This window comes from Agelaius tricolor, unplaced genomic scaffold (assembly GCF_023055355.1).
Source record: "Agelaius tricolor isolate 1412-34295 unplaced genomic scaffold, bAgeTri1.0.p SCAF_6, whole genome shotgun sequence".
Classification (NCBI taxonomy): domain Eukaryota; kingdom Metazoa; phylum Chordata; class Aves; order Passeriformes; family Icteridae; genus Agelaius; species Agelaius tricolor.
The window spans coordinates 38,079,490-38,094,502 of NW_027269266.1; the positions used below are offsets into that span (position 1 = coordinate 38,079,490).

Below are 15,013 nucleotides of genomic sequence, written 5' to 3' on the forward strand. Positions count from 1 at the left end.
TGATTATGCTACATTCCAGTGGACAGGTGTAGAAATAGTCATAGGTTGAGTTTGGCTACCTTACCTGTCTTGGCCACAAATCAATTTGTCCTTCTTAACACTGAAATAGAGACAAATCTTACTAAACAATCTCTAATAGTTAAATATGTTTTTGAGAATAGTGATGGCAGTTGAAATACAGCATTAAAAACCCCCTAACTCTTGATCATGTAACTTATTTAGAAGGAAAAAAGTACAGGTTTATTTTCCTACCTTCTCCTTAACCCCTAGAGGCTGTGATATTACATGTGTAAATTCAAATAAACACTTCTCCCATCTGGATTTCTGTATATTTAAATAGGAGGCTTGGAATAACATTTTTCTCTTTAGAATAAATGCTTGTGAGAAACGACCATGTTTGAAGAGTAATGGGTTGGGTTGCTGACCAGTCTAGCACCCAGCTAGGAAAAGCAGACACAACTCTGAAATTACTCTGTCAAGTTTTTTTGGTTTTTTTTTTTTTTCAAATTTAGCCTTCACAGCCTGAGGAGACATCAGTGTCTTTGAAGGCAGGGCACATTAGCTGATAAATGTTTTTCTGCAACTTTATTAAGCCCTTATTTTTTTCATAGGTATGACCTGCTATCTCTACCTTCTTTTTTCCCTCAGCCCCCTATGCAGCTGGGCACTGCCAGCAGCATCAACCCCTACCTCTGGGGCACCCTGTCCCATGGGGGACCCTGGCAGCTGCTCCACTCACTCCTCTGTGAGGCAGGAGGGCAGGTGTGGGTATAAAGGGATGGGTATAAATGCTCCTTCAGCTGATGGGAAACCCAAAACCCCAAGAAGAAACCTCCCAAGACACCCATTGCATCAGTAACTGGGGCAGAGGAGAGCATCACCAGAGTCAGGCTGCATTGCCCTGCTTGACACCCTTATTGAGGGAGCCAGCACCTCTACGTGCCCCCCTCACCCTGGCAGATGGGCTGAGCCTGAGTGAGAGCTTATGATTTGCCTGCACATGCTTCACTCAGCTGTAGAAAGGTGTTAGAGTGAAGTCCTCAAAACCAAAAGCATCAGTGGGCAGCTCCAGCCTCTCTCTCTGCCACACTTTTGCTTGCAGCTTCCCCAGCTCATCCTTCCCTCACAGCAGGGCAGGATTCAGACAGGAAACTCTGCTTTGCAATTGCCAAACATGCTCTGCCAGAAACCCACCAATGAACAGAAACAGCTGCTCTTCTTCTTCCTCCTTGCTCTCACGGGTGTGTGAAGAGTCCTCTCCATGTAGAGAAACAGGGAGGAAGCATCCCCTGGGCTCTGGATGCCCCATCCCTCTCCTCCCTGGTGCCAGCACAAGGGACAGGAAGCAGCAATCGCTCAGCAAATTTGCCTCAGCTTGTTTTGGCTGGCTCAGGGGAGGAAAAGCCTCAGAAGTCAATTGGCACAGCTTGAAAGGAAATCCCAGCACCCCCCACTCCCATCCTGCTTAGTCCAGACTCCAATGCCTGTTCCCAAACCTGACAAGCTCTGCTGTATTAAGCTGAGATGCTTCACTTGACTTCAGCTGCTGTGGATCCCCACTCTGCCCACACAAGGGTAAGGGGAGAGCTGAACTTCCTGGGACTGTCCTGAAGCATGGACGTGAGCAGCTGGAGGAATGCTGCTGCTAGTGCCGGGTGGTCAGCATGGGGTGCTCCACAGTTTCAGCAGGAGGCTGGGGGGAAGTGATGGGCTGTTTGCTGACATGGTCACAGCTTTTTAAAACAAGCTTATGCTGCAAAAGCCAGGACATCTCAGATGATGCTTTTCAGCGTGCTGCTGGCTGGTGTGACAGCTCCCAACAAGTGCAATTCAGAGCGGCTCCACATGAAGCCACACACGCACCAGAGAGCAGCCAGAAACCGGGGCAGGATGCTGCAGCCCTTGGGCCAGAGGTGAAGCTGTGGGTGATGGGCCAGGTGGCAAGACAAACCTATGGGCTTTCAAGGACTCTCCCTTCCTCCATCCCCTCCTGCAGCAGCCATACACATTGCACTCGGCATGCTGCAGTGTCACTTCTTGCTCTCAGGTGAAGTCTTTACTTGACTGGAACTGGTGCCAGGTCCTCCCCAGCCTGAGCTGGTCCCATCAGGCCAGTGGGAATCCAGTCTCATCTCTTCAATGCAGAATGAATCACGGGTGGCTGGTGTTCCTCTCACTCCCAATGCATCTAGAAATGCTTCTCCAGCTGACCAGGTGGTCATGCACCAATGTCACAAAGCCCACATGTTCCCATATGCCATGCGACGGCCACAGTGCAGGAGAACAGTGCAGTGTCATTGTGGGCACAGCAAAGATTCCAGCAGCTCTCACCCATGCTGGGTTTTAGCCAACAGCTGCACACTTGCAGTGCACAGAGCCCAAGGTCTTGCCTACTTTAATTCAATCAGGAAACAGGAATATGGATATCATGGACAGTGGGAGAGGATGTAGCCTTTCCATAGTGGTATCACTACTCCTCTTACACTCCACTCCTACATTTCACTGTTTTTGTCTCAAAGACTCCTTCCCACACTGAACTCCTGGTTGTTCATGTGGCCCTTTAATTCACTCAGCTGATGGAGAATCCTCAATATGATTTTCCTGTGGCCATTCACATGAAAATTGTGATTTACTCTGTGTTAACATTTTGCTGAGTTGAATCACAGCAGGGTCTGAGGAGCAGACTGGGCAGAGAAGAGAAGGGATGAGCAGAAGGAAACAGGACATCTTCCTGTTGATGGCAAAGACCAGCACAGTTGCATCACCTCAACTCCTCTGATTAAAGAGAAGCAGCTTTGTAGATTTAAAAAAAAATATTTTAACGTTAGAAGATCAGCTTACCAGGCATTTTGTCACTCTTCCTTTAGATCTGATGCTTTCCTTTAGAAAATGCTCTTTCAAGCAGAAAGACCGTGCTTTATGCAGGACTGACTAACAAATCCTACAGCTTGTGTTGCGGAGAAGGGAGGTTAGAGGCATTCAGAGGTGATCACCAGTTTAGCCAGCCAAAGGCACCAGGTAAGGGTATAATTCTACTGGATGTACTCGGTGCTTTGCCAAAGCCAGACCTCGGTGTCCTGCTCACACTTCACTGCACACTCTTGCTGCCAAAAGAAGTGATTGCTGGTTTTCTTGAACTCAGATAAGTCTTTTTGTAGTTAATCAGTAATATCTTGCACTTCTTGAAAGATGTGTTATTATCAGCACTCCGGCCCATCCAGCAGTGTTTCCAGTTCCTGCCTCTGATTCGTTCTTCATTTTTGTCAGGGGGATCTGACAATAAATGTTAAGTACCGCAATTATTGTGTGTTGTTAATTATCATGGGTGGTTACTGTGCATTGTACTTGGAGAAGCCTGAATCCCCAGGGTTGGAGGCACCTTTAAAAACCCAAAACAATCAAGCCCATCAACGATTTATCTGTATGTTTGTTAATACAATGGAACTTGATCCAAAATAGCATACAATGAAAAGACCATATGTCTTCAAAAGAATTTCCTTTTGACCACACACATAAATGTCAAATTATTTGATTAAAGGAGCTGAGATTCTGCACTTAATTTATTCCTGGCCTACTGCATGTTTCATCACATGCAAATGTTATTTTTTTTTTCTGGGGACAAAGGAAAAGGTTTTTGCTGTGTTGTTCTATCCACTATCTCCTTGAGCAAGTTGAGAAATCATTTTGACTTTGCTGGGATTTTGAATCAAGTTAAACAAATCTGCTGATTTTATTAGGCAGTTTGGGTCTGACAACAATTTAAATCACCTAACAAGGTTGCCACCATTGAGTGCTGTTCATCTGGTAAATTTGCCATATACAGTGCTCAGCTGATGACATAGTGGGCTGTAGGTCCAGCATTGTTTGACTGGCTCTTACCCCAGCTCTGGGGAAGGCAGCTGCAGTGCTTTCAGGAGCAGGGAACCCACGGCAGAGCTAGCTGAAAAAAAAGCAGAGAAGTGGGAAGGATCAAGTTCATGGCATAAGCAAATACTCTACAAATCATCAAGAGACTAACTGGATGGCCACAAAGAGATTTTTGTCAAGGGTTTTATGCAGCTAAAATCAATTCGTTCACTTCATCTGTTTTGAACATACTGGAGATGCAGCTAAAGATGTCACAAATGGTTAGAGTTGCCTGGAAACCTTCAAGGTGTCAATTGACCATATTTTTAGGTGCAGGAATGTTACATGGACACACCACAATTTCACCAGTGATTTGTTTAAAAAACGAATGGAGTCAGAAACCTACAAGGGAATAAAAATATCAGGAGAGTGAAGCTGAGTTGAAGCAGGGTAACTCAAAATCAATATTTTGCTTTTAAACTCTTAAGGGGAGGCCCAGGAGGGCTGCACTCATTTTGTCCTCCTTCCTTATTGTCCTCGGAGGATTGGCTGAGAAGTGACAAGGCTGCTCCGTACTTACTGCAGGACATTCCTCACTAACAAGCCACTTGTTAGAGTATTCGCTTCCCTGCCCAGGGCCCGGCTTTCATCACACAATGGTCAAGCCAAAATTGAAACTAGAGATGGAAAAAGGGCTCCTCTCCTTTTGCCGTAGGAATGTGTTGAATGTCCTTCTGTCCACAAACTCGGATCTGTACACGAAAACGGGTCACTGCATCTCCAGCATCCTCAGCACAACCCCGAGGGTTTGCATTCAGGGAGTAAATTCAGTCTGAGGTTGCTCCAGACTGAGCTTGTGGTGAGGGGAAGAAGTGGCCACATAACTGTATCCTACCCCTTTTGCTCATGCTTATTTGTCTGTGGCTTTGTCTAATATGACTGGGGGGAAAGGAGGCAAAAGTTTGTAGGTGTTTTTCTAAGCAAAGGTGGACAAAAGGCCAGGAAAGTTCTGGGGTGCCATTTTCTCTAGTTCTTCCAGTGTAAAAAGAAATGTCTAGAAATATTATAAGGTCCTTAGATTCTTGACTCCCAGACTGGCTCCTTGGGGCCACACATACCCAGACAAAGCACAGCCACACTGAGGGATAGGTTTCAGGATGATGGGTTCAGACAATTCACAATGGTCATGACAAAGATGCTGAATTGAAAAATTCAGAATCTGTGCTCTCATGTGGTTGTGTTTGCTGGACTCAAACAGCTGAGAGTGAACTACCCATCCCTTCACCAGGATGATTGAAACAGATTTTTTTTTCCTCCCTTTTAAACAAGGACTAGTTTAGAGACTAGTGGCTGGTCAGCTGAAATTCTGGATTGTCTATTAAAGACCCTAGCTTAGCAATACCCACCTGTGCACTCCTCTCACGTCTGCAAGACACAGAAAGGGGCCTGTGGTCCTGCAAGCCCTGTCCTTGGCATCACAAGGGGGCTGTGATCATGGCAGAGCCTCTTTCCTGACCCGTGAGGCAGCAAACACACCACAAGCAGGGCTACTAAGGAGAATGGGGGGACAGCAGAATAACAGAGCATGTAAATCTACAAAGTCCTCCAGCACCAAACTTCAAAAACTATTTTATGCAAGTCCTAAGTTGACAGAAGCTGGGTGCCTCATGACTTTCAAAGCTCTGGACCTAAATCCTTACAAAAAAGCAGGGCAAGCTCTCAGCCATCCCTTTGGACTCTGCAAGCCAATAAACCAGAATCAGCACAAGCAGGGGGTAGAAGAGTCACGGTCCTTGTCCCTGCTCTGCTTGGTTCATAGCTATACATCTCAGTAGGAACTTTGCCTTGCGTTCAAGATCACCTCTTGAAGGAACATTTCCACAAACATCTGTTGCAGGAGGTACAAATATTTGCGGACCCTGTGCCTTGAGATCAACACCGGAGCAGGGTGTGAATGCTGTGTAGTATCTTGGGAAGCCAAGGTTCCCATTTCCTTTCCCTGTGAAGCAAGAGTCACAGACAGAGCCATGGGACTTAGTTTCACAGAAGTTCAGGCAGCATGAGAGCTTGCTGATACAGCTAAGCCCGGAACAATGCAGTCTTCATCCATCCAAACCATCCCTGGCCGTGTGTAGCTCAGCTGCCCTGATGACAAGCAAGGCTGCCTTTCCTGATGGGAGGCCCTCAGCCAGTGCAGGCTGCAGTGGAATGCCATTGGGCACTTTTCACTCACTGTGTCCTGGGGACAGAGGGGTGCCTTGGGAGCTGGCTTCTGTTTGCAACAACAACAAAAAAATCCAATCAGAGGGAGGATTTACACTTTTAGTTTTTTTGTTTCAAATGAGTCCTCCCCGAGTGGTGCTGCACACTGGAGGTTTGATTGACCCAGACAGGCCCCTCTGAGTTGAGCTGCCGAGTGGAGCATGTGCTGGACTTCAGATGTCCCAGAAAGGACAGATGTGTGCTTCAGTGCCACCTCATTAACTCATTTGTTTAAAGCCCCCAACCAATCCACTTCCATGCAGATGGAAATCCCAGCCTCCCCCTTTGCACTTGGATGTGTATTCTCCCGCAGATACGGCAGATATGTGTTGATCTGCTCAGTTAAAAAACTTCAAACTCCTAAAATTCTGGTCTTTGACCCTACCCTAAAACTAATTTGAACTATTCTCAGCTGATCTGGAGTTGAAGGAGATGGCTTTTGACTAGAAATACCTTATCTCTAGACAAGTAATCGTTGTTAATTAAACCAGTAAAAAGACATTAGCCTCTGCTTACTTAAGTTTCAGCCAGTGAATTAACAAGCAATCCATGATGTCCTTTTAAATGAAGAGGTTCTCCTGGAATAAGACAATCCCAGAATCAATATACTTCTCCTGTGAGATCTGAAAAATAAAACCTGCAGCGCAGACTAAGAGTAATCTCTCCTGCACAAAGCACATATTTCTAGAACTTGCTTTCTCTCTTTAAAACATACAATTCCTTTCTCTCTTTAAGACATACAACTCCTCCAATTATTTTAGAAGTAGTAGATAAAAATCTGGAACCACTTGCTAATACAGAAGTCACCACGTGGAAAAAAAAATGGGATGCATGTGTGTGTTTGTACATGGAGCCTTCCCTCACTGGCATTTCTGTATGAGTAACAACGAGGAGGTGCTGCAGTTGTAACTGCAGAGAGCTTGACAGAAGATGGAAAAGAAGTAGGCACAAGATTTGACAGTGGAAGAAAAAAATATTTACAGTAAAATACTTCACATTGTATAAAAAACTCATCTGCCTCACTGTTTACTTGCAGAAAGACAAGGATTACTGTGATAATTGCAAATACGGTGATAATACACTGAGAAAAGCTGCTGGGGAGATGGGAAAGGGCCTGGAACAGCCCAGGTAAAACACACCCAAGCACATTCATGTGATGCAGGAGCCCAGGAAGCATTCCTTGATTAAAGTGTGGCATATGTACCACTGCCAGGGAGAGGACAGATGGATGTTTGGACTGATCCACTGATATATACACACACCCCCTATTACAAAAGTTTTCTACCTGAGGTTTGAGTCTCCCAAGTCATGTGTCTGTGTCAGCCTTTAACGTGGGCCAGAGACAAACACCTCCAGTGAGGTGTTATGGTTATATTTGCTGATCTTCAGTGTCCACAGGCCGGATTCTCTGTGTACTGTCTTCTTTAGTGTCCTTTGCACCAGGGGAAAGTGATGCCAGCTGTAAACGCCAGCACTTGACACTTGTTTGCTATCAAAAATATCTGTTGTAGTGTTAGTCAATAGCAAACTGATTCCACAGGAAGTTTTCCCATTGACTACAAACTGGAGAAAGCCACATACAACTTAACAAATTCTGCCTGTGAAATATCATATACAGAATCACATTTCTCTTTTTGCAAATTAATCTAGTGGTCCTAGATCTCTCTGACCTCTAGAACCTTCTTTGGAGGTTTATTCCTTCTATAGAGTCCTGAAAAAATGAAAAAAAATTAGACCCCAATCTTTCTCTATATTTAAAATTACCATTTCCCTGTCAAATGGTAGATTTTAAAAGGTTGTGAAACCTGGAAAAAACATTCTGTCTACACAGAGAACTGCAACCACGTCAACCACCTCACTTTGTAGTGAAGAAACACCAATGCATCACAGGCCAAGTGAAGCTGAACTTTTACAGCTTCACAGAAGTTAGGAAACTTGCTGGAATTTCTCCCATCAAGTTTTCATGGCTATTCTCCTTTCAAACAGTATCAGTTTTTTTTCCCTCTCTCCCTCCCTGTCTGTTGCATGCAAACACAATTCCTATTACTAAATCAAACCAACAGAAGTACAGTACATTTTCTATGCCCTAATTAAGGTTTAAAATTTATTCTGAAATTTCACATATAGCAAAAAACCGGAACGTGATCCTCAGCTATGATGTATTCTTCCAGAAGAGCCTGTCATTTAAGGTTCTGAGGAAAGATAAAGATGAAGAGCAGATAGAAAGACATCAAAGGAAAATTTTCCATTGCCATTAAACCCCCTCTGTGTTTCTAGTTACTGACTTTGAATGTCCCATCCAATATTTGCTAAAGAAAGCTACCTAATGTCTGTTTTCCCCCTCTTTACCACCTTAGCTACAATGGGTGGGCACGTGCTTAGGGGACATTGGGATAAAACAGGGGGCAATCAAAGCTTTGAAGTGCACAGACTGGCAGCTACAGCTGAGACCTTGACCTGTCAACATCGGGCAGCTCCAGTCAGACCAGACATTACAAGGAGACTGCACAGCACCCTTGCAAAGGGCACCTGCACCCAGGACCTGCCTCTCCTTTTACCTAGGAGCCACCACAGCAGCAGGATGAGAGCAGGGACACAATCTCATCGCCCTGATCTACCAAGTTCACAGAGAAGAGAGAGGCGTATTAGCATTTAAATGGGATCTGCAGCATGTTTGTTGGTTTTACACATCTGGCTCAGGGAGGGCAGCAGCTGGGATGACTCCAGACAGAAAATACAGACTTCGGTGCTTCAGAGTCCCAAAGCCTCCTTCAGCAAGTGGAGTTCATAAACCTCCTGGCAGCCCCAATTATGATATCCTCACTCATAACAAGCAGTACCTTACTCCAGGGGAAATCTCTTTGATTTTTAATTTAGCCTAAGTTGTCACATAGGTGTAAGACACCAAGACTCAGAAGTTCCTGGAGAGTTAGAGAATACTGGCATTTGCATTTGAATCTCAGCTGCTGGCTTCAAGTGTGAGGGAGGAGAAGGGGCACAGTCTCCTCTCTTCTTCCTACTTACACTTCTTGCATATGTTATTTTGGCAAGAAAAGGAATTCTGGAAGAGTAACAAATGCTGGGGTAGGTCCCAATGTTTTTAAAGGCTGTCATATTAAAAATGAACTTCAAATTTGATACTTTTTTTTTTTTTAATTCAGGCATTTAATTCTTTATTTGAGAGACTTTGAAGAAGTGTAGTTACAATCTGTAATGAGTTACAGAAGAGATCCCTAGCAGTTTTCTATGCCTGTCAGCCAAATCTCCTGCAGAGCCACTGGTTCTTGCCATTTTAGCAAGTAAAAACCTCATGTTAAAGATAGGAAATGGGGCCATCAAAAAAGTCTCACCACAGCCAGTAAAAAAGTCAGAAATAGCACCTTTGTCCTGACTGCTGACTGCTGCCTGCTCTACTCACCAAGCCATGCTTCTTTCTTGGATGCAGAGAGAAATTTTTGCTTTTTAAGCTTAGCACAAACTCTCAATTTTCTGTTTCAGTTCTAGCACTATTTGCCTTTGCTCTTCCTTGTGGTGTATTCTTCATTCAGCTCCACTGCACCTGCGTTTTCCTGCCCACAAACACCCTGTAACAGCTCCTGCTGGGGACTCAGCTGCAGTGGAGCTGTGTATGGATGGGGTGTCTGTCCAGCTGCCACTGCTGCTTTGTCCCCCACATTCACTGTGAAGGGTCTGAAGAATTTTCTATGCTAAATGCAAAGTGGAGAGAAATGGAATTAGTGCAAATATTAAGACATTAGTGTGATTGCATGAATATTTAAGAGCATGTGTGTGAATTTGATGGCTAAGTGGCCACCAAAGGAAGAGAGAAAATAAACCCTTACTACACTGCATCACAGGCTGTAATAGCTACAGATGAGAGACTGCTTTGCATTCCAGTTTTTCAGAGGGTAATAAGGAGTCACCTGTTTGAAAAGAGATAAACAGGCTGGATCTTCAACCCTCCCATTTGGGAACATTGATGTTTAAAGTGAAATGTTTATTGGCTCTAATGAGGTTGATGCAAAAGGGTGTTGGGTATTTGCATACCAATTTCTAAACCTCCAAAAGAAAGGTGGTGATGTCTGAAAGCATAGAATGACACCCACAAGCACTTCTCTGGTTTCAAAGTAGCACCGGTTAGAAAAAAAATGACATCCCAAATATTTTTTTTAAATGCAAGAGCAAAGAAATTTGCAAAGTAATTAAGAAGCAAATAGCCTAAAACCATCAAGGAGAATAGATTTTTAAGAGTTAAAATGTTGTTGTAGGGTTCTCTGGTAGAAACTACTATTAGCATTAAAAAGAAGAATTGGACACTTACATGGTGGCAGGCAGAAGGAGTGCAGTTCCTTCCTAGACAGTGAGACATACCAGGATAGAAACACTTTGACATAAGAGCATTAACAAATCTGTAAATGATTAGCCAAGAAAAGAAATCAGGCTGATTGTTTGTCAGTTCATTAACCATCCACTGCAAAGTATATGGCTATTGTTTCCTGCAGTCAGAACAGGGTGATACAATACAAATAATAAAGATATCAGCCAGAAGACCTATTTCACTATGTGGATTGTGCACTTGGTCTTGTAAATCAGATTTTGCATAACTTGTCTCTCTGCAAGTAATATCTGCAAGGTGAAGAAACAAAGTAACACACATCTAAAATAAATTGAATTAATCTGGAAAATAGGCTCACTACCATTTTTTGATCCACTACTTATGTAAGAAAAAAATTAGCTTTGTGTCACAATACAAATGTCAGTGTTTTACCTTTTCTGTGCACAAGTGAAATGAATTTGATTTGCCTGAGCATGTGCCCAGCTTTAGACCTGTGCCTAAGTCCTGTTTTTAGCAACTAAACACTGCTTGCAGTACTTTGCTGAGTCAGGGATTGGATTCAGTGCTCCCATGCATAGGCAGCCATATGCCAGGCACATTATGGTATACAATGCTTAATTTCCCAGGGGAAAATAAACCTTGCAGAAATTTTTCTTCATCAGGCCTTTTATTAGACACTGCTAGATCTGAGTCTCAGGAGAACATGCTTTCCTTGGCTCCAATGGCATGTACCCTCCTAGAAAATATAGAAATTGGCTGGGCACACTATAACCAGAACTGGTAGCAATGCCAACAGCCAACTAGACCCTTGCTTGCATGGTTATTAAACAATGATCAGCAAAATATATGATCACTACCTATTCCTATTTAACTCAAGGGAAAACTAAACCCACTGCTGAAAGGACACTGCCTATGATCTTTTTGCCTGGAAATGCCACACTCTCCCAGGGGCACTCTCCCCTTCCCCCTGGTGAACAGGCAGTTGCTGCTGCTGAAGGATGATATACTTGATGGAAACTTGCTGACTGCTGAGACACAGGCGACTGTCCCCTCTCAAGATCACCCTTCTCTTTTCTTTCATCTTCCATCATTCATGTGTGGTAAGATTTTTTGAGCCAGGATTTCTCTTGCCATATTCATAGGTAGCAGGTACACTGGGTCCGTATCACCAAGGGAGAAGAAAAAGACAGACAAGCCATCTTTGTCTAACATGCTGTAGTGAGAGAATTGTTATTGTCTTTGGTTTCTTTTATAAATAAAATAAATATAAAAAGACAAGTAATTTTCTCACCTAATTTTCCTGTAGAACTGATAATTAAGTGTTGTTGGCTGCATCACCAGCACACATTTGTGATAGTTGATTTAGTGTCTCTGCACATTTAAAAGCTAAAAATTTTCGCTTTTCCTGAGTAAAAATACCTGTTTCATGGCCTTTTCTCTCCTTCAAGTAATAAGTCAGCTTTATTTTTTTAAAACTTGCCATCAGTGAAAAGTGTTGCTTTTTCAGAAATCTTTAATGTGTCTAGAACCTCCCTGAAAAGTAATTATTGTGTATGTTGTAGAATGACTCTCAAAATATTAATAAATATGCAAGATGCTAACCCATATATTTTTAAAGTATATATTACAAAGACCCTGACTTGAACACAAGGTCAAAGTTTAGAGGGACAAGCCTCTGATTGGGTGGAAGTCCTTAACTCACTGTGTGATGTTTTGCACATCCATTAATTTATCTTCTTACGTGGGAAGTGTTGAAACTACAGCTAAGACAATACTGGACATGGGAATAAACCATCACCTATGTGGGAAGTACTTGAGGCTTTCCTCACAAAATATGTCCATCCTTTTAGTGTGGTTCATTCTTGCCACAGCAGCAGCAGCCTGGCAATATTGTATTGCTGAGTCAAAGCTTCATGGCTGAGAGCTGTGCAAAAGGAAGACAGTTTGGACACAAAAAGGAGAAGGTTTAATTTAAGGTGCCCAAGCTGGAAATAGACAGTCAGAGTCTTTGACCAAAGACTGTCCAAAGACTTTGACCTGTGTCTTTTGCACATCCTCAGAATTAGGTGCAGTTAAGGGAACTGCTCTGTTCTTGCCTCTTCCTTTCTCAGTGGCCTCAGCTCTGGCTCTGGAAGACAAATCCTTCACACTGTGATGTTAGAATGTGTCTGGATGTGTCTGGCACTCCTCTCTGACCACACTGACTGACAGGCTTTCAAGAAAAACAATGTCTCTATGTAAATCGAGGGCCCCCAACACCTGTGCCAGGGCATCCAGCACCTGGCTTGTAGGCACACACCTTTCATTTCGTTCCACTTATTTTGGTACAAATAGAAATAACAGCCCTCCCCCAAGAGGTGACATTAAAATAAATTGTGTTTAAAATGAAACCAAGTACTTGCACAGTTTGCCCCAGTGTGAAACTTGTTTTAAGTTAAACCATTGAAACTTTCCTGAGTACATGAGGCTTTGAAGAATGCCTACATACTACCCATGACACCGCAAATTTCAGCAATAACCCACAGTGACTCCCACATCATGTACACAGTGCTTGCAAAATTGTCATTTAGCAGTCTCTGTACCTAATCAAAGCCTGCACACACACACCAAGCTATGACCAGAGCTAATGACATGCCATGGGGTCATTTTTGCCACCCTGAGTTGGCAAGAGACATTAAAGGAGACATTAGAAGAGCCTCCCTTGAAATGGCCATGTGAGAATAGCCATAAAGGTAGAAAAATAACATCATGTATGCAAGTTTTCTTATGAAAGTAAGTAATGAGATAGGACCAAAGTCCTAATATAACTCTCCTAGCAGGATCAAAGCTGATTCTGCAAACTCTATTGCCTGAATATTGCACTGTAAATCCTTGACTTATTAGCTCCTGCAAGTCCCTCTGGGATGATTTAGGAGGTTTATTGTTGTATGTCTGTATATTGAGGCATTAGGAGAGATGGGAATTGTATGCAAGTCTTTGCCACCACAGTTTGCAACCTGAAAAATTAAACTGCTATCAATCCCACCTTATGTAAGTATTTGGCCCCTTGGCAATGGTATTCTGAGTAATCCAGTATTTACATACATATATGGTTTTCCTTTTGGCAATTAAACATCAGGGACCCTGAACTGAAGCCCACAGCTGCCTGCAAGGACAGAAAGCCATTTTGACAGCAGCAACTGGCATGGGCTGAGCATGGGAGCACTTTCTCATCTGTCCAGCTTTTACCTGTGTTTTTGCCTGTCTGCTACTGAGCCTAAGTGTTGGTGTGTACAAAGCTCTAGCAGCAACATAATATACACCAGTGATGCTTCAAAACTCAGTCTTTTCAGGACTAACCCTGACATCTTATAAATTCCAGATAACATTTTAAAAGGCATTTCTAATGAAGGGCTTGTTATTTCCCAAGTAGAGACAGGCAGCCCCAGCTTTCCCCTTTCTGTGTCTTGCCTTTTTCTTTATCACCATTGTGTAACAACCCAAAAGATACATGACATTTATCACAACACTTCTCATCCATTCACCTGACAATTAGAAATGCCCGGTGGATGGGCTGGAGGCCTGGTATTTATGTTTGTATTTTTGAGTTTCAGCATTTCTGTAACCCTTCGTTACCACTAGCAGAGCCAAAAGTCAGCACTCGCCTCACACAGCAGGCACAGGCACATCCACATCACTAAAACACATGATTGAGAAGGAGCTTGGGTGTGAACTCTGGTTTGTGTAAAGAAGCACTCTCGCCTGTATTTTCTGCCAGCTGTCACATCACAACCAGTTGCACTTACCACCAGGAAAGGTTTGTCACAACCTCTTCTCCCTCTTGGAAGACAGACCTGAGTGTGGGGCAGCGATGCAACCTGCTGTTTCTTTGCCCACAGACAGCTAAGGCTAGATCCTGCTCACAGCAAAACCAGACTGTTACTGTTTAAGAAAACACATCCTGACTACACTTCTAAACAAATGATAATACTCTATTTCCTTTTCATACCTAGAAAATTTTATTGGCCACCACATCTCCCCACTGGTGATGCAACTCCATTTGCAACCCATTGCTCATGACCATCCTATATTTTCAGGTGGATCACATGGGCACACCATGCTCAAGGATGACTAGAATTTAAATAAACAGAATTATTTAGGGCAGAATTTAAATGAAATTATACAAATTATGATGTGTTTATGGCTAAATCTAGGGCCAACTGAGCTACTAAGATCATTACTGCTGAATTTATTTGCAGAATAAGTAAGTAGAAGAAAAGCAGGATCTTGCTTAGACATGTCTGCAAATAACGAAACATCATTAACATGCAGGGGACTTGTTACATTTTGGTGGATTTGATTTTCGAGTACCAGGCTGGGTTTCTTGCTTGCCAGTCTCTGCAGCCCTGCCATCACCACTAGTTGCAGGAGAGGCTGTTTCCAGGCAGTGGCATTCCCCTGCAGAGGCTGTAACACCACACTGCCCAGAGGCACGGCGTGTTGATTGAAGCATGGTCTCTATGTGTCATGTGTCAAGGATGATATGTCACCAAGTCAGCCTTGCATCTCTACACAAGGTGTTGAGATAAC

General features: G+C 43.4%; 1 long non-coding RNA gene across 1 annotated transcript in view; it reads right to left on the reverse strand.

Moving 5' to 3' along the window:
* Nucleotides 1–15,013, reverse strand: part of LOC139591141 (uncharacterized) — a 176,848-nt gene that overhangs the window by 6,779 nt on the left and 155,056 nt on the right. The window contains exons 6-7 of the long non-coding RNA XR_011679566.1: nucleotides 3,880–3,940; nucleotides 1,195–3,273 (exon numbers count right to left, since the gene is read on the reverse strand). This is a non-coding gene — a long non-coding RNA (uncharacterized lncRNA). The remainder of the gene's footprint in view (nucleotides 1–1,194; nucleotides 3,274–3,879; nucleotides 3,941–15,013) is intronic.